We start from the raw sequence: 21,483 nt of genomic DNA on the forward strand, positions 1-21,483 counted from the left end.
TTTAGAATTTAAAAAACAGAGTAATCCCTTGTATTTAATGGCACCAGAAAACAAAGGAATATGGAACACCAGGTTTATTAAGAAAAAGGCCAGATACAAATTGTACCCTAGCCATTGTAATCAAACAGTGGCGTTTCGTAACAGGTGAGAATCAACGACTACAAAAACCAGTGATAAAAACCATTCGCCCTAGATAACAGCAAACGACATAATCAAAACGGATCTCTCAGTATACACATTCGACAAATCATGCATACACGAGTTGCTTCCATGACATCGCTGTTCAATCATTGCATACCTCAAGTAGCTTTAGAATGAAATTAATATTCATGCTATTCCATGTAGTGACAACAGCCAAGATGCCAGAGGCAACACCTATGATTTACATGCAATCAGACTTTTGAAATGAGTAGTAAAAACCATCGTTCTGATAACGAAAATTAGGCAGAGAGAGAGAGGTATGATTTGTGTATGACAACGTTATAACAAAATTACTTGCAATAGAAACTACGATGTGGTAATATTGTCAAGATACACAGTCATCATATAAAGTACTGTCAGAAGCGAATGCTTGTATTGTAATGAGACTGTGAGGCTCCAAAATTATTTTTATATAACGTGTTTAATCTCTGCAACACGACACAATCCCCAACCTAAAAATGTCTGTAAGGAAACCATGGGTTTTTATATTGTAATTTAATCTGCTAATATTTTTTTTTTTCCGTGCCAAGCTGGTACAGAGGCAAGTCTATCGATTTACAACGCTACATTCAGGGGTTCGATTTCTCTCGGTGGATTCAGCAGATAGTACAATGTGGCTTTGCTGTGAGAAAAACACTTTTTCTTAAGCTATACTTACTTAGTGATAATACGAAAGACAGAATGACTATCATGCAAATATTTGCAGTTGATCTGGCTAAGTGGTATAAAATGAAGGTGATAGATGGCGCGTTTACTGCATGAAACCATTCTTCTGTACCAGTTTGTTTTTTGTTTTTTAATTTCGCACAATGCTACTCGAGGGCTATCTGTACTCGCCGTCCCTAATTTAGAAATGTAAGACTGGAGGGAAGGCAGCTAATCATCACGACTCATTTAAGCTAGAAATTACATTTATAGTAACAATTGGTGCAAAATTAAAGTGATAATCTTACTACATCTTTCCCTACATGCTTGTTTATTTTGGATTAGTAATGGAATTTTGTATATATTGTTTGAGAAATACGCACCACTTGTAATCAAAAGAACGTGTTCGTTATTACGTGTAACCGTAGCATATTTTATTTCAGAATTTCATTAGTGTATATTTGAATCATGAGACTTACAGCGCGACACTGAATATTAAAATATTACATTTTGTATGTGTTCTCCTTACAACAACGTCTCATCGGGCTATTTGCTGTGTCTAACAAGGGGAATCGAACCCCTGATTTTAATACTGTAAATCCGTAGACCTACCGCTGTCCCCGAGGTGGGCTTACAATTTGTAAATAGAAGTCGTATATGTATTTATTGTAAAAATTATATGTAGTAAAGGTTAAAAACAAAATTCCTGATAACCATTCTAACCTACGTAATAATACTTACAAAACAGTGTTTTCATAATTCGGTTTCTTTAATGGTTTTTCTTTGAATACACAGCAATTCTGTTAAAATTTTAAAAGTCTTCGGTTGAGGATAACATGATAAGTTCGCAACAACATACATGAGCACACAAACACGAAAAACAGAATTCTTTTGAAATGTCGTCCTATTTACCTAAGCGTTTGCTGGCTATTTCATTTTTGTTTGTTCATGATAAATACTGTGTCTGAATCGTCTATAAAAGAATGAAAAACGTTTATTAAAAAATAATATTCTTATAATTACCAATAGATGCCGCTATTTTGCAAATTTGTTTGCAGCCAAAGATCGTTTGTTTCAGAAAGATATTTATTATATTATTTTTAAGTATTGTTGTAGAAAGAAACTTTTACCAAAATATTGTAACTCCATATCTGAAAACGTGTAATAAATGATTTTGTTCCGTTACTAAAATTAATGAAATTAGATTCATGAAAACATTGCTGCTTTATAATATAAAATAGTGTTTGCAATTCTTAGTTCAGCAAATACCGATGAAACATTTTATATACAGCTAATTCTAGAAAATAAATAAGTTAATTAAACTATTTCAAACACCAACGTATGAAACATATAAAATCATGCTGGAAAGTAGGTTGAAAGCACGATATGAATAACAATAGTTTCGTAATTTAATAACCAGTAAAATTATTTTTTTTCTTTGTGTTTAGATACATGTGAATATCATAGTTACAAGTTACAATGAAATCCAACTACAACACTAGTAAGTGTTTGTAATGGTAGTGGATATATTATCCATCAGGTAGTGCATTAAGATTCTGTTCTGATACACTGTCACTGATCTACCTTGAGAATACTAATAACGATATATTGAAACACTACCTCTAGATATTTGCGATAGGCAGTAATTTGACAGAAAATTGCAATTCATGCTTCTCAACAGTTCACGACCTGCATTTCACAGGTTAAGAAGGAACATTAATGTACGTGTCCAATCTTGTTAACTTCTGTTTAACTGATGAAAGCATGTGTTATGCCCTCCCTTTGGACGCTTATGTACAGTAAACTTGATTTGTGATTAACGGCTGGAAGCCTTGAACGTTACGTCCGCTAAAGTATTTGTTAATTATCTTAATCTGCAGTTAACTGGTACAGACTACATCCTCTTCTTGGATGCTTATGTACAGAAATCATGATTTAATGATCAAAATCCTTCCAGATGACGTCCACAGGAGGTATGTTTGAGTCACCTCAATCTGTGGTTAAATGATGGCAGTATGTCATTATTATACTTCTGATAAAAAGAAAGCTAACGTTATGAGTTGACAGTTCATTTTGTTTTAAAAGAACCTGTATAACAATGTTGACAGATAAAATTATAAACACAATTTGATGATTTAACTAAAAGAATCTGAAAAAATATGTAAGTGATAATTAATTTAAAAAATACACCTCAACTGTATTTCAGAATGTATCCTGCAAAGTATTATGCATAATAGATGTTCTGATATTCATAATATATTTATCAATCAAATTAGATATAAAGTATTCGATCAATGCCATGTATTGGAAAAACGTTCTGCATCAGAATTTTTATATTGTTACATTATTTGTCCCTCGTTAGGACAGTGGTAAGTCTTCATATTTACAACGCTAAAATCAAGGGTTCTATTCCCCGCGGGGGGACACAGCAGATAACCCGATGTGGCTTTGCTATAAGAAAAAACACACACGTTAAATTATTTATACAATAATTCATAGGTACCTGAAATTTTATACGCACAATGAGATAAGATTTTAGTCAAATATATATGTAAAAACGGCTGGTGTGAGTTGAGAAAAATTTTATGTAGAGGAGCGAACAACCTTCTTCGATCATCGTCAGGTTAACAAAGAAAGAAAGAAGTAACTGACACGTGAATCAGAAAAAAAATCGTTTCTTTGGTGGGCAGTTTACTTGAATGGAAAACAAATGTTTCGGGGTTGGGTAATCCAATTTACTTGCTTGAGAAACAAGTTCATTCAGAGGGTGGGTAATCTACTTGCATCAGATTCGTTCCAAGAATGAGTGGTCTACAAGGTTACTTCAAATACAGTTGGTATAGAGCTTGTATAAACTAAGCCAGTAAACTTTTTTCTCTTTTATGGTATAGTTTACATTTGGAAGTAGCATTACTGCTATGAATCAGTGTATCCAAAAGTGAGGCCTTTTTTTTAGTTGATTAGTGTTCAGTAATGAATTTGATACTCTTACGCTTATTGTTTAAGTACTAGAGAAAATACTAAACACGATCAAAGTTTATAAAAATGAAGCTTTTATCTTTTTACCTACTTTAGTATAGCAGAATAAAGGAGCTTTCTAACTTTTATTTTTCATGATAACATAGAAAAAAGATGGGCCAAAGAGAGAGTTAGTCTAGGATACATAGCTATCTGTTCACTTTGTAATTAAACACAAAACTACACATTGGGCTATCTGTGCTTTGCTCACCAGGGATATCGAAGCCCATTTTCTAGCATTATAAGTCCGCAAACAAACCGCTGTTTCACTGGATGGGGTTGCCTATTTAGTCTAATCAAAGATAGTCATAAAGCAGAAAATATAATTCCTTGATTGCAAACTTCATCAGTGTTTAAAATATAGATTTAGAAATTCTCAGAACATCAAAGTTATCGCTAAAATTGAAATTCAGCGTTTAACTGTATAGAGTCTTCTGAAGGTATATATTCGTATACAAATACTCAGTGTTACCTGTGAAACCGATTATACAAAAATAATTCTATTCAATATCAATGTTGGGCAGAGTCTATTGTGAGATCCTGGGTTCAAGGTACTGCTAAACCCACTACGTACTTTCAAGTGTGAGGGCAGTATAATAGTGATAATATATTTGTTTCGTTATTCGGTCCAAATAACCGAGAAAATTTCAAATATTGTAGCAGCACATAACGTGCTGCTCAAGTTGAAAATTCCACTTCACTGTTTGGACCAAAACAAAAATATCGAAGTATCAGGTCATCCCATAAGTAATGTCGTTTTTTTTGTAATAGAATAAGTTTAAATGCATATTTCTTGGGTAAATGATGTTATTTTCAAAGTCATATGGGATGACTTGATAGCATCAAGTGTAAACCAGTTCTTTTCTTCATTAGTTTTTGTTTTATTTATTTTAGCCCCAATTATAACGAAGGTGCCAGAGAAGCACGTAAGGCATTTAATGTTTAACGAGTTCAAAAGAGGTAAAAATGCTGCCGAAGCTATTTGAAGCATTCAAGAGCTGTACGGCAATGACATTCTGAATGTAAAGAAATCTCAAAGATGGTTCAATAGGTTTAGAACTGGTGACTGCAGTCTGACGGATGCAGCTCACACTGGACGCCCTGTTGAGTTTGATAATGACCTGCTTTTAGCAACACTTGAAGAGGATTGTGCTGTAACTGTTGAAAAATTAACCCAGAAATTCAGTTCATCTCTTTCCACTGTCCATCGATATTTACAAGAACTTGGTAGTTTTAAAGTTGGGAAAATGAGCAACATCTGAGTTGTTAGCTGATAATCTGAGAAAACGAGTAGACATCTGCATACTTTTCACTCTCGTGAACTTCAAGTTTCCTTTTTGAATCGCCTAGTGATTGGAGATGAGAAATAGATACTCTATTAAAATATTAAGCGCCGTCGACAGTGGGTTAGTGCAGGAGAACCAGCTACACCACAGCCAAAAGCGAACCTGCACCCTAGGAAGGTTTTGTTTAGTGGCTGGTGAGATAAAGGTGGGGTAATACATTTTGAGTTGTTACAACCAAACCAGACAACCACTGCTGAGAGATACTGTCAACAACTGGATCGACTAAACACTGCACTAAACAAAAAAAAAAAAAAAAAGAGACCTACTTTAGTGAATCGGAAAGAAGTTGTTTTCCACCATGACAATGCACGTCCTCAGGTTGCTAGGATCACTTCCAGAAAAACTGAAGAGCTTGACTGGTAGAAACTTCTCCATCTCTCTTATTTTCCTGATCTTCCTCCTTCAGATTACAATATTTTCAGAAGCTTGGAGTATCATCTGAATGAAAACCAGTTTACTTCTATAGATGAGTTAAAAAATAACATTTATACCATTTTTGTCTCACAACCATCTGATTTGTATAAGCGTGATATTGAAAACCTTTTAAGATGTTGCCAGACTGCTATTGAAAGTGATATAAAATGCATAAGTGATTAAGGTTGTTATTTGAATTCTTTTTTCTCCTTTTAAATCTTAGTGTTACAAACAACATTACTTATTGGATGACCTGTTATTTTATGAGGTATCTATTATTATAAAAGGAAGTGTTAAAATTACGCTTAACTACAAGCGTTTTTTTTTTCTTTCTTTCTTAGCTAATTAGTTAGTTCTTATAAATAGATAAATTCTACAATATTTAGACAATGATTTTACATATTTATTATGGTTTCTCTGAATGTAATTAACCTTTCCTCAGCCTATGTAAACAATCGAGTTCATAATTGACAATGTTTATGAATATTTAAATTAGAAACGAAATAAATTTCATAAACTTTAGTTGAAGATCAAGAAACATGAAGCTGATTTAATTCAACAGATTCAACTTGTTTAATTTAATCCAGATTTTAAGCCATTTTACAGAAGCTTATGATACTTTGTAGTAAAGAATATTCTACTATGCACAATCAATCTATGATATTGTTTTTATATGCTTTCGTTTTATTTCTGACATGTACAGAAGGTAGAGATTACCTTATTAATTTGTAGGAGCTATGGCGTGTCTAGATCCTTTATATAAGTTCTTCTCAGCTCTTCAGCCATCCTTAGCCTAAGCAACATTTCTTATTTAAATCACAGCTGCTGACGCATTTCCTCTCTCTATCTCTGACATTGCAAAAGCTGAGTTGTCACAAGAGTCATTTTTGGCCTTCAGATTCATTGAACAATGAAACACTGAGAAAGGAAACAATAAGCGGTACCTTTGGTAATACCTCTCAACAAGTCAATATAAAGGCTCGTGTAATGTGCCTGTCGCAGATTATTAGTATTGTAACGATCTCCCCCCCCTCAAATAAAATTAGTAATTTACACACAAACCTACCTAGCATCAACACCTAGCACGTGCATGTATTGCATGATATCCGCACTATATATTAATCCAAGTATCAAATCAATATAGCTGTCATCCTTAGATGATTCTATGTCGTCTAAACGATCTAGTCAAGTACGAATAGTTTGTTCATTGAAATAAGATAAACAAGTCTAAATCTATAAACTATTTATAGAAGATAGAGCATCACATTGCTGAAAAGGCATCACTGCGAAACTAAAAAAACCATCAGTGGTTAAGACAGTCTCGATTAATTCAATTCAATTTTATTAATGTATAACAGAAGGCTAATTAAAAATTTCTCCTCTTGACAGATATTTATTGATAAAATTCACCCAAGATCTTATAGTTTCCTCTTTCTTGCTTTTAAAGATGCAAATTACAAATATTTACGAACCAGCATGTGTTAATGTAGCATGGTTCCTTCACAGAGTAGTTTCTAAATATTATTCTTAATTGACATGCTTTTGAGAAATATGCTTGATTAGACAAATATCTTCTGCGTCAGTGAGATGCTCAGGATCAAATGTTCTATCTTAACTACTGTATGTTGTTGCAAACTTGTCCATCTTCCTATTTAATATTACCATCAGATCATTTCTCTTACATTAGGATAATTCTGCTTCACTATCTGTATGATTAGACAGTTCTTTCATCGCTAATAATTACAAGTATTGCAGTACTATCAAGTCTTTGCTCATATATACTCTTTATATCTACAGCTCTCTCTTCTGAGAATAAAGTGACCATAACTTAAGGTTCACAAACCGTTGCTATTGCCCCTGATAATAAACCTTTATCAAGAAAGACGATCCATTCGTCTTCTCATCCCATTCAATGCCTAAGATGCCCCCTGTAGTTCTCAAGACGTCTAAGATTATTTTTCCTTTACTGATAAATAATATTATTATTGTATTTTAGAATGATGATTGACTGAAAAGTGTGTAGTGTATGACATGATCCAGTATTAATCCCAATTATTATTGTATTTTAGAATGATGATTGACTGAAAAGTGTGTAGTGTATGACATGATCCAGTATTAATCCCAATTCCCTAGTGTGAAGTAAAATATAAACATACTTCAACGAATTTTTTCTCGTGTTCGTTTTCCTGGATCAGTAACGTCAACACAAGCGTCATTATAAATGCTGGTCCTGCTTTGATAATGATCACACTTAGTTTGAATACGAGAAGTTTATTACAACAGGTATCAGTATTGTCTTCTCACTATTACATTTTTTAAACTATTCCACTGAAAACATAAAATTTCATGTTAATCCGGTTCTACTTTTTCATTACATCATAAACTGCAGATAAAAAAGTCACCAAACCTTAACTGTCATTTTCCGTTACAAAGGTGACCCGAGTGATGTCCTTCTTTAGTCACAATCACAGCTCTTCTGACGAGATCCAGTTCGTTGAATTTAATCTCTACTTCTGTTATCACTAATCACCTTCTAATGAAACCTTTTAACTAATTTGTTCTTTTCTTATGACGAACTGGCGACACATGCCACGGCTCTCGAATATATTTTGTCTCATTAGTTCTCTCTTACCTAAACTATCTTCATCATCTTGCTCTCGTTTTATATCTATAACTTACTTTTTATATGGTTCCGCTAAGCCTACTTATTTCAGCTATTACTTCAATCACGTTATTAAGTAATCCAGAGTAACAACTTTTACAATTTGATTGCAACTTTTTTTATTATTTCTCATAATTCTTCATATCCCTGAACCGCAACATTCTTTGATAAATGAATTACACCCCCTGAAAGTAAAATAGCGCTACTTGCTACTGAGCTAATTCTGGGTTACTGCACATTATATGTGTAATTCTCTATACGTGCGTTACCTTATCTCATATAGTTATGGTCATGCAACCAATAATTGAAATTTTCTGAAAATAAGTATTAATCTCAGCCTCACTTCTTAGTCAAACAGTCAAAAATATTTTTATCTTGCATGTGATATAATTTTAACGCATCTCAAATTCGTGGTTGTACCACTAAATATGTGTATATATGATGTTCTGAAGGTGTTCCTTGTTTTACTACAGACCAGATTTGTGGTTATGCCTCCAACTCATGATTACTAACCTAAATAGGGGCTTACTTTACCTAACCCATATTAGCGGTAAAGAATCAAAATGTATGGTATTCTGAATGGGATTCATTTTATCTCAGCTCAGAGATAAATTTATAAACTACAGTGATATTTCAATTTCATGGCATTAAATAACTTCTTCTATTAACAATAAACATCTGAACTTAATCAACATTTGATTGTACACATTTGTAGTTTAGCTGAAAATAAACTCTTAATATTTCCTCTAAAGCATATTATTACATTTTATTGTGAATTAAAAAAATTCATGTTACAACATTGAACACCGAAAGTTGGTGAAGAAATAGAAAGTCATGCTTTTAATGTATAAATAGCTTTTCACGACTGAGATTTGATTATCATTGTCTCATCCAACTGATGACTCCTGGTTCTGGATAAAATGATTTACGAAGAGTGGCTTATGAAAAACAAAAAATCCTAAATCCTATTGTTACACACTTTTACTTTATAATCCGTAATGGTGAAATCACTAGGAATGAATTCCTGGCGAGGCGTGATTTTATCACAAATATCTTATTGGTTCTCTGTTACCACTCTAACATTACTATTGTTGAATCACAGGTGCTATGTTCTCATGTTAATGTACATGTTTTTATCCTTTTAAACCTTAACATAAATAAGCCAAATAGTTTATCCCTACATTAATGCCCTTTATTAAATTTACTATTTTCTAACCTTGTACACATGTTTGTTTTATTAAAAGATACATTACCAGTAAATGTTAGGTTTCATTTCATGTTCATGCAGTTTGTCAAAATGAAAATTATAAACTAATGAAACTATATCCTATTTTGAATAAATCATTACAATGTATTGTACTATAAGACTTTGTTTTAGACAAAGAGGCCCCGGCGTGGCCATGTGGGTTAAGGCGTTCGGCTTGTAATTTAAGGGTCGGGGGTTTGAATCCTTGTCGCACCAAACATGTTTGCCTTTTCAGCCGTGGGAGCATTATTATTCGTTGGTAAAAAAGAGTTGGCGGTGGGTGGTGATGACTAGCTGCCTTCTCTCTTGTCTTACATTGTTAAATTAGGGATGGCTAGCGCAGATAGCCCTCGTGTAGCTTTGCGCAAAATTAAAAAAACTAGTGGCTTTATTAGAAAAAATATTCCAACTTATTACAATTTTTGCAAAATCTACGTAACTCTGATATCATACTATTTTACAATTAATACAAAGGCAAGCTACTATTGGAGGAGAAAAGATATTACGTTATTTTTGAAGGAAAACTTAGTATCTATAAAATATTTATATCAAATGAACATATAGAAACGTTGATTTATTGCACTGTTTTTCTTATAAAATATTTCGATTTTACGAAAACATGACTGTGGTGTTATCTTTATACACATATAGGCATTTACAGAAACTGAATAAAATAGAAACTGTTTTCAAACTGTAGTTAAAACGATTTAGGATCTCCATGAGCACAGAGAACTACATCTATTAAATGTGGCAACGCACCTCTGAAGTTTTGAATAATTTATTTCTTAAAATGTTTTTAAATATTTTATGATACTGATTCAGTAGTACCGTTGTAGCAGCCTTCTTTCGTTAGCGGGTTTTTTGAACTCATTTGATGAAAATAAGTAAATGTACAGTCCACATATCAATCTTGTATTAGTTCAGTCCTTCCTTAACATTTCTATAAGCTTGGATAGTCGTACACCGCTATAAACTTTTAAGATTATGTTACAAAAGCATTCGCAACAATACTAGAATTAAAGTAAAATCAATTTATTTGTACAAAGTATCTCAATACGTATGCTAGCAAACTCGCTCCATGTACTTTCATGGCCAGGTAGTTAGGATGTTCGACTCCAAGTCTGCATTTCGAGGGTTCGAATCCTCATTCCACAGCCGTGGGGGTGTTATAATATGTCAGTCAATCCCGTTATTCATTGATGAAAGAGTAGCCCAAGAGATGGCAGTGACGACTAGCTGCCTTCCCTCTAGTCTTACACTGTTAAATTAGGGACAGCTAACTCAGATAGTTCTCGTGTAGCTTTGCGTGAAATTCCAAACAAACCAAACCAACACAAGTAAAACACCTGTTATAATCTACCTGGAATATACAGCGCAAACTCGCGTCTTACAAGAACAGAAACACATATAACTGATAGATATCTTTGGAAAAACAGTGTTTAGTAAGCACTTCATTCAGATTTTTAATATAAATAAAGACAGTATACAGAAGGTTGGAAGAATATCATTAATAAATCACAGAAACGTAAGTTTTGTTTCCTATTTTTATTAATTTTATGAAAAGTAAGTTATCAGAAACGTGGGGAAACTGTGTCTCGATGGTCAAGTAAATGTTCGTAATGGCTTCAGAGATTCATAGTTTGTGTGAGTTCTGTCATTGGAAACTCATGTTAAAAGAAAAGACTACTACAGTGCAATTAAACATGTTTTACGTATACAATTCAACGTTTAATTATCATCACTTTCAACATAGAATTCTTTATGTAAGAGCTAGAAAGAATATACCTCTATATACATGTGTATATAAACTACTGTCTTCTGATATTTTATGCTTCGAGGAGTAATACAACGTTAATTACTTTCCCCTTATTTTCTGTGTTTTATTGAAAATTTAAACAATTAAATGTTTCGTATTTTCAACCTTAACAACTCTATGTTATATATGAAAAAACACGGCTGGTATGGGTGGAGAAAGCACTATGTAGCAGAGCGAACAAAGTTTCGACCTTCTTTGGTTCCCGACATCAGCAGAAAAATAACCAGCATTTGGCAAAAACTAGTAACAAAATATGGCATTCCAGTTAATATCAAATTTATTCAAAAACCAGGCACAGAACTAAGGTCTATACTATTTAAAAACTAAACTGACAAACACAACACCAACATTATTTATAAAATACAATGTGATAACTGCCACGACTTCTGTATTGGAGAAACAAGTAGAAAAATGGAAACCAGATTTAAAAACATAAGTTACCTTTACACGTTTTCGAACACTGCAAGTCAAATAAACACAACATAACTACAGAAAACACTCAAATACTAAATAAAGAAACAAACATAAACAAACGCAAAATTAAAGAAGCCTTACTTATACAACAACTCAATCTCAAAATAAGCCCATACAAAGGAACACCTTTATACCTATATCAATAAATATGATCTAACATCTAAACACGCCCTCTACATTCCTACGCTCAATTACACAACCGCCTTCAAACATGTGGTCAGCTATCGGTCAGTTATCTCTTTCTTCCTTTGTGAACCTGACGATAACCGAAGAAGGTAGAAACGTTGTTCGCTCCTCTACATAGTGCTTTCTCTAACCATACCAGCTGTTTTTTTACATACATAATTTGCTATACAAGTGGGTTTTCTCATCATCACGGATTAACTCTGTATGTATGTGTTACGTGGACCAAACAACCAAATCAAATATCACTAATGTTTGGACTTACCCGTCTTTAATTTAGAATTACTAACCAGAGTGAGATGGAGACAGGAACGCTAATGAGTAGCATCCACTCTGTAGTGCCTAGTCGAACAAATAGGATTTTTACAATAAAAAAACAGCTCTCATATGAGTCCAGTTTTAACCAGATTTTACATTGAATATACTACATCTTCAAAAGAACAGTGTACATTATACGAATTGTTTTCAATCCTAAAGGCTTAGGTATTACGTGCACTTTTCTTTGATTTGATAACAAAATATCACTTAATTATTAAGAGGTACGTGTATTTTACTCATCAATGGAAGATTATTCTCGTGTATCTCGAATTTCAGAGAATGTTTTTTTAATTTTAAAAAACGGAAATGTTGCTTCTGTGCTAACCACAGTTTCGCACATTATTTTTCTGTAATTTTCTGAAAACAACATTTCTCTGTAAATCATAATGAAACATTATTTCATTGTATAGCACAACTTTACACGTTAGTTGTTCTTAAAACACAACATAGTGCCAGATGGTTAAGGCACTCGACTCTTAAATAGGAGTCGTGGGTTCGAATTCCCGTCACACCAAACACGCTCGCCCTTTCAGCCGTAGGAACGTTATGAAATGACGGCCAATCCCACAATTCGTTGGTAGAAAGGCAGAATAGTGCCCTCTGCAAAACTAGGTATGGCTAGCGCAGATGGCTCTCATGTAGCTTTCCGCAAAATTCAAAAACAAACACAACATAGTAAATTATTTCTCCGTAAACCACAACAAAGCTTTTTTTTTTCTCTGTAATCTCCAACATGAAATATTGTTTCTTTTCAAAATCAGTTATTTGGAAATGTTATTTCACTAAAAGAAATTAAAGAATTAAGAACGAGTATATTTTCTAACATAAAAAATGAATAAAAACGAAGACAAACGTCGCGGAAATATTAAACTTATTATGCTTACAAAAATTATTCTTGAATTATTTTAAAGTAATGGGACACAGTCACAACTGGTACATAAGAATAATTTTATAATTTTAAAATGTGTTTTGAAATAAGATCTAATTTACGAAATAACAAATACTTAAAGTTTGTTTGAATTTTGCGCAAAACTACTCGAGGACTAACTGCGCTAGCCGTCCCTAATTTAGCAGTGTAAGACTAGAGTGAAGGCAGCTAATCTTCACCACTCACCGCCAACTCTTGGGCTACTCTTTTACTAACGAATAGTGGGATTGACTGTCACAGTATAACGCCCCCACGGCTTAAAAGGCGAGCATGTTTGGTACGACGGGGATTCTAACTCACGACCCTCATATTACGAGTCGAATGCCTTTACCCACCTGGCCATTCCGGGCCAGTATTTAAAGAAACAGAAGCAATTTGAAGTTGAGTATTATTCTACTCTACATTCGGAGGGTCTGTATGCATATATAATGCAAATTACGCAAAAAAATATATAATAGATAAAAACACAAGCCCAGTACTAAAGACATGAATGATGTAGTTGTTAAACTAGTCAGTTCTTTTTCTTCTTGTTTTCGAACATCTCAGTTTTTCTAAATATACAGGTTATGAAATACTACAAGTATTATGAACAAAATACTGCTCCATTATCTAGTCTTAGTCGTTTCTTGTTTTTGGTATCTAATGTATTACGCATGTGTTTAATTATCATGTTCATGACATTTATTAATAATAAGTGAGCAGAGCACAAATAACTCAATGTGTACTTTTGTGCTTAACTACAAACCAAACACTATCTTCCATATGCTTACAGCTACAGTAAACGTGTACACTTATGTATGAGACAACGTTCATCAGATAAGTCAATAATTATTTTCCAGCAATATTTCGTATACTTCAGGGACGTAAGTTTCAGAACATCACAGAAATGTGATTAAAACATTGCAAAAGGTAAACTTGAGGTTCGTTATTATGCAAGGCATTAGAACTTGAAACAACTACTATCAATAACTCGAATTAAAGTATTCCATAACTTATATTTACCGCGTAGACTATTTACATTAAAATTTGTTTTATTTTTTTATAATTTCGCGCAAAGCTACACGAGCAACATTATCAGTAATGTACGTGAGTTTGGGGAAGCAGATAACCAGAGTTAAGGTACAGTATTGCAATACGACAACAATTATGGCTGAGAGGTATATGTTTCATATTATAACCAAGAATGTTAAAATTAGTTTTTTCCTTCAGTAATGTTTCATTTAAATGGGCCCGGTCTGGCCAAGCATGTTAAGGCTTCGACTCGTAATCCGAGGGTCGCGGGTTCGAATCCCAGTAGCGCCAAACATGCTCGCCCTTTCAGCCATGGGGGCGTTATAATGTTAAGGTCAATCCCACTATTCGTTGGTAAAAGAGAAGTCCAAGAGTTGGCGGTGGGTGGTCATGACTAGCTGCCTTCCCTCTAAAGTATAGCTTTATCTATTCTGTATAGACTAGCTAGCTACAGCTGTCGAGTTATAATTTTTATTCCTTGTTTTTTGAATTTCGCACAAAGCTACTCGAGGGCTATCTGTGCTAGCCGTCCCTAATTTAATAGTGTAAGACTAGAGGGAAGGCAGCTAATCATTACGACCCACCGCCAACTCTTGGGCTATTCTTTTTACCAACGAATAGTGGGATTGACCGTCGTATTATAATGCCCCCAAGGCTGAAAGGTCGAGCATGTTTGGCGCGACGGGGATGCGAACCTGTGACCCTCAGATTACGAGTCGCATGCTTTAACACGTTTGGCCATGCCGGACCCAACGCGAACATTAATATGTGTTATGATCACCATTACTATAATTTAAAGAGAAAAAAAAAAAGAAGAGAAATACAAAGGGAAGAAGAAGAAATAAACAAAAACAAAAGAGGGAAACTTACAGGTCGTCCAGGAAGGATTTTTTTCGATGTCTTCGACACCTCTTTTTCTGTTCCAGTTGGATGTCAAGACATACAGGATTTAGAACTGAATCGGTGCCTAAGTGATCGTTGGCGCTCTTGCATACTAAATGAGCGATTTGGCCTGTTTTAAAGTCCTTGTCACATAGTTTGGATAGGACGTCAGAAAGAATTATCACAGTTACACGGATAACATCTTTAAACACTCTTTCAGTAAAGCTTTCAAAAATGTCAAGGTCAACTGGAGCAGCTGCCTCAGTATAAGTTTTCTTGGCTGTGAGGTTGGGTAATCTTGACGGACGTGGGACTTCTCTGGCGGGTAGCTTCTCGGTGGATTCAGAAACTAGTGGTGTAGCGAACTGGATAGATTTGTGAACATTGTTGGTAGTTTGTGTATTGGGAAGTGAAGTCTGCTGTGCACGAAGGGCTGCTTGAAATGTGGGGCAGCCACGGTAGGAAGAGGCGTGGGGCCCGTTGCAATTAGCACGCCAGGTGACCTCAATCTCGTTAGGGCGGATTGAAAGTTCATTAGGGCCGCTGCACCTGACACATCGAACGGATAATCTACAGGCCGTCGCGGTGTGCCCAAAGCGTTGACATTTGTAGCACTGGGTGATCCTGGGGGCAGACTTCTTGAGTTCTTCTTCCTGATGGTGAGAATAGAAGAGAATTACACCTTATAATATTTTTCCGCATCCTTGACATTGGGGATACTAATTTTCACCAGTGGAGTGGGTAGGCCAGTTCTGGGGTATTTGATACGGTCAATTTTATTAATATGAATGTCCTGGGCAGCGAGTTCGTCCTTAACTTCGTCCATAGTAATACCGAAGGGAACACTTCGGCTTACAACTTCTTTACCAGGGAGCTGGTTTCCTACAACACGAACCGAGACGTCAGCGCCCTTAAAGGCAGTATTTGACCAGGGATGAAGTATCGTCACGTAGCTATGTGGATCAGCGCATTTGATAATAACTCCTCTCCTCTGGGAGTCGCCTGAGGTAGTTAAAAGCTACTCGTGGGAATAAGTTTTTAAGTTCATTGGCGATTTCAGGAATCTTGGTAGTGGCTGGAATGCACTTGACAATGACTGCTGGCGGCATCTTAGGGTAGGATTGTTGAGTAATAGAAGGTACAGGATCAGTAGAAGTCTTGGGAGGGGACAAGGTTTGGTCAGGTTTTGACTTGCTTGGCCGGTCGGTGAGTTCAGTTGTTACGGGAACGGTATTACAATCATTGGGGGAATTGCATGGACTATTATCGCTGTCGTCAGTTGAAAGCTGGATGTTGTCTGATTCGGGTTCACTGAATGAACAATATTCTGCGGCTTCTTGAAGTAGATTAATCTGATCTGAGGTCGTTATTGGTTCGCATGTAGTTCGAGTATTTCTATTTCTGGTTCTCATGGTTTGATCTGAAGTGATTTTCAGACTTATGGCTTAGAAATATCAGATGCATGGGCCTGGGTAACTGTTAAACGTTCACGAGGGCGAACACGTACACCCTATGAATACAGGTCTCAATAGAATTAAGGGAGATTACGATAAACCGATTTTCGTACTATCACACAGGTATAAAACACGTCTGCACAACACGTAAACTAAGAAACCCTCTCTAAGAACCCTGGGTAGTGATGCCAACTGTATTTTAAAAGCCAGATCTGGATTAGCGGCTAAATCTCGAACGAAATGAAACATGACGTCATAGCTAAAACTTGTCCAAATTTGAAACATTGTGATGCAATTAGATACAGTATCAATTTCAAAGTATATTTATATGAAGTATAATTATATTTATGATAATTATAATTGTTAATTGTTAAGTTAGATTCTTTATAGTTTAATGAGACAAACTTGGTATTAATGAGTTCTACGATGTCATACGCCCGCATGACGTCATGTTTCATTTTAGTGATATTGAGAAAACCCACTTGTAGAGAAATATATATGCAAAAACGGCTCGTTTGGGTTGAGAAAATATTTTACGTAGAAGAGCGAACAACGTTTCGACCTTCTTCGGTTATCGTCAGGTTCACAAAGAAAGGAAGAGGCAACTGACCAATAGCTGATCACATGTTTGAAGGCGATTGTGTAATTGAGTGTAGGAATGAAGAAAGCGTGCTTAGATATTTGATTGGCTCCGGCATGGCCAAGCGTGTTAAGGCGTGCGACTCGTAATCCGAAAGTCGCGGGTTCGCATCCCAGTCGCGCCAAACATGCTCGCCCTTTCAGCCGTGGGGGCATTATAAGGTGACGGTCAATCCCACTATTCGTTGGTAAAAGAGTAACCCAAGAGTTGGCGGTGGGTGGTGATGACTAGCTGCCTTCCCTCTAGTCTTACACTACTAAATTAGGGACGGCTAGCACAGCTAGCCCTCGAGTAACTTTGTGCGAAATTCAAAAACAAACAGATATTTGATTATATTTATTAATATAGGTATAAAGGTGTTCCTTTGTATTGTTTCATTTTGGGCTTGAGTTATTGCATAAGTATTGTTTGTTTGTTTGTTTGTTTGTTTGTTTGTTTTTGAATTTCGCACAAAGCTACTCGAGGGCTATCTGTGCTAGCCGTCCCTAATTTAGCAGTGTAAGACTAGAGGGAAGGCAGCTAGTCATCACCACCCACCGCCAACTCTTGGGCTACTATTTTACCAACGAATAGTGGGATTGACCGTCACATTATAACGCTCCCACGGCTGAAAGAGCGAGCATGTTTGGCGCGACGGGGATGCGAACCCGCGACCCTCGGATTACGAGTCGCATGCCTTAACGCGCTTGGCCATGCCGGGCCATTGCATAAGTAAGGCTTCTTTAATTTTGCGTTTGTTTATGTTTGTTTTTTTATGGTTATGTTGTGTTTATTTGACTTGCGGTGTTCGAAAACGTGTGAAGGTGCCTTGTTGTGTTCTTTGTGAACCTTACAATGACCGAAGAAGGTCGGAACGTTGTTCACTCCTCTACATAAAAATTTTTCTCAACCCACACCAGCCGTTTTGACATATATATGTCAGGAAATTGCTTAACGGAGTTAATAAGGCAAATGAAAGCGAGTCCAACTTTTTCGCTTCAGATGGATGAATCAACAGGTGTCGCAGGTTATGCGTTGTTGCTTGTGTGTTTATTCGCTATGTTCACGAAGCTCGTTTTGAAGAAGACATGCTAATATGCAATCCTTTGCCTACTCAAACAACAGGCGAAGAAATATTGAAACTGATCGATTTATTTATGGAAGAACATAAGGTCCAATGGCAGCTTTGCTCAAGTATTTGCACTAATGGGGTTGCAGCTATAACTGGAAATTTTTCAGGTGTAGTAGCACGCATAAAAAAGAATAACCAGGACATGGAGAGTATCCACTACTGTTTTTATCGTTATGCACTTGCAATGAAACGAATGTCAGAAAATTTAAAAGAGTTATTGGATGATGTCATAAAAACTGTTAATTTTATAAAATCAAGACCACTAAGTGCGAGGATCTTCAGTTTACTCTGTGAGGATATAAGAAGTTTGCCTAAAATGGTGCTGCTTCATACTGAAGTCCGATAGCTTCCTCGGAAAAAAGTGCTTGCTTGATTTTGCGAACTGTGTAAGGAGATAGTTTCTTTTATCTGAATACCATTTTGAACTTGCATACAAATTAAGGGACACATGCTAGATACAGAAAGTGGCTTACCTTTCGGACGTATTTGCCTATTTAAATAAAGTTAATGCTATAATGCAGGGTACCAGGGTAACGTACTTCAAAGCTCAGAGTAAAATGGAAGCGCTTCAACGTAAGCTAAAACTTTGAGGTGAATTTATACTTATGGAAGAAGTTGATTGCTTCGAAAATTCAGTGTTTTTTTTTTGTATTTATGAATGAAATTTCCTTAAGTGAAGACGCAAAAGTTTCAGTCTTGCTGCATATATCTGATTTGTGTACAACAATTGGAAAGTACTTTCCTCCTCATTTTGAAAAATTACTGTGAATTCAAAATCCCTTTATTGACTCTGCAACACCAACGATTTGCCTTTGAAAGAGAAAGGACAACTTATAGAAATTTCAACTGATTACACTCTAAAAACAAAATTTCAGCAGGAAAAAATTACACAATTTTGAATCTAAATAGCCATGGAATATTTTGAAATAAGTAACAGAGCTTTAAGTATTTTGGTGCATTTTCCAACAACATATCTTTGTGAGCAAACATTTTCACTGTATACAACTACGAAAACCACATTTAGAAACAGGCTAAATATTGAAGATGATTTGCGCTTACAAGTAATAACCATAACTCTAAATATTGAACTACTTTGTGAAAAAGCATACCCATCCGAACCACTAATAAATAAATAAGTACACTGTACTTTTGCTGATATAAATTTTCCAAGCAGAAATTATTGAACAAGTAAGTAAAAGTAAACATTTTTCTTTAAATATTGATATTTTTGATAAATTTATATTCTAAAAGCATGTAGTAAACTTTATCTGGTGCTAGTGGGCGATTGTTTCTATTTTTAGTGTATTTGTTTTATTAAGGCTCTGGAATGTTTTTTTCTTTCTGATGTGAAGCTCAGCAGGTCTATAAAGTTTGGGAACCCTAGCTCTATATTACCAGCCTTATGTACTGTTTATATTTTTTCAGCATGTGTTTGGGCGATGTGCTTGTATTGTTGCCAAACGTACTTCTAATATGATTAACTCGCCTCTAGATCTTGTTATTTCCTTAATGTTTTTTTTTTTGCCATGTTAATTTTGAGCCATAGGTAAGACCTAGTAATTTTGCTGATCTAATGGTCTGGAAGAGAGTTCCATGGAGATAGATTTGTGGAATATTTTTGAGAAGTTTATTTAAATTTACAAAAATGAGTATTTGTGTTTTTGGTATATTATTTTTTCATTATCTTTTTTTTTTTACTGTATCTGCTATTTCGCATTAGAAGGCGATTGTAAGTTCTCACTTCTATGAAGGGTATATTGGAACTCTTCCAATGTATTCTCAAGAGGGCTCGTATGGATATTAGAACTTTATTTAAAATAAAGTACAGAACAACAATATTTTGTTTTTATTTATATGTGTTTTCTGTTCATATTTCTTATTTTAATATTTCCATTTCTGTACTTTGTTTCATTTTTTGCAATCTTTGCGTACATCGTTACCGTAGAGGGCGTGATGATGTTTGAGTTTATTGTTCTGGCGTGAATTTTGGTTGTTTCTTGGCTCCCAAGATTTTAATTACTAATAATAACAAGATATAAATTCATATTTTTGTGTAAGTATCAATAATTTTGCTAAGATGCTTGTCTGTTCGTATCATAAAAGTTACACTCGGTGTCTCATGTATACAACTTGAATATGACGAGAATTTGACACAATTGGCTAAAAATGTAAAGCAACACAAGTGAACACAAAAAGATTAATAAATAACTTACTAATATTACAAAATAAGAGGGAATCTTCAATGTCTGCAAAACTTGAAATTCTTTTAGGTAGAATTAGATTAAGTAAATCTATGAAACTTTCTTTTTTTTTTTGAAATTTATAAATTATATTTTTGAGCGCCAACTGTACGAGGCGTGAGGTCGCATATACCTGATTAGATTTATTACTAATCGGGATATCTACGAACCTACCCTCCAATTGAAATCCTTCTAGATATGATTAAAGTAAATTAATCGATGAGACCGTGTACGTGACCAAATATATAAATCGAAAGGGTTTGACCTTTCCCGTCGAAAACTGTTATAGATCTCGAAGAGGTTAAGAGATGCCGAATTTTTTGGCATAAAGCTTGTATTTGGGAACATCTCAAAGCTACTGTTTAACATTAAACCGCCATAAAATTTAAAAGAAAACATTTTATTTCCACCTATATTGGGGCTTTATCATAGTTGTAACAAAAATTCTTTAAAGATACGTCAATGTATTTTTTTTTTTTTTTAGTTTTGAAGTAATTGTTACAATTTATAAGTTGCAGTACCATAAGTTGTGTGCTTTCAAATGTTAACGTTGCTCAGAATATGCATTTTTTTAAATTTTATTGTCAAAGATGTATTTAGCTTTAAGGTTATTTTCCTGCAAATTATATTTATAATTCAAGTTATAATTAACCACATACATTACCTTGTATTTTTTATAATTAAAACTCATTTGTCCAACTTCCTAAATCAACTAAGTCTTTTTGTAAATCAACAGCATCCTTCTCACAACTAGTAACATCCTAGACCTTGATATTATCAGTAAATTTAAGTAATTTATTGATCATTCCTTCATCTATATCTTTTAATGTAAATGAAAAAAGATAAAAGATCCTGAGACTGAGCTTTGAGGTTCCCCATTTGTAACATTAATGC

The 21,483-nt window shown here is 34.7% G+C and overlaps 1 protein-coding gene across 1 annotated transcript in view; it reads left to right on the plus strand.

Moving 5' to 3' along the window:
• The first annotated feature begins 20,284 nt into the window (after nucleotides 1-20,284).
• Nucleotides 20,285-21,483, plus strand: part of LOC143227408 (uncharacterized) — a 31,903-nt gene continuing 30,704 nt past the window's right edge. Inside the window, exon 1 of the mRNA XM_076458861.1 lies at nucleotides 20,285-20,402. The gene's annotated coding sequence lies outside the window, so the exon portion shown is untranslated. The remainder of the gene's footprint in view (nucleotides 20,403-21,483) is intronic.

This window comes from Tachypleus tridentatus, chromosome 9 (assembly GCF_004210375.1).
Source record: "Tachypleus tridentatus isolate NWPU-2018 chromosome 9, ASM421037v1, whole genome shotgun sequence".
Taxonomy (NCBI): Eukaryota; Metazoa; Arthropoda; class Merostomata; order Xiphosura; family Limulidae; genus Tachypleus; species Tachypleus tridentatus.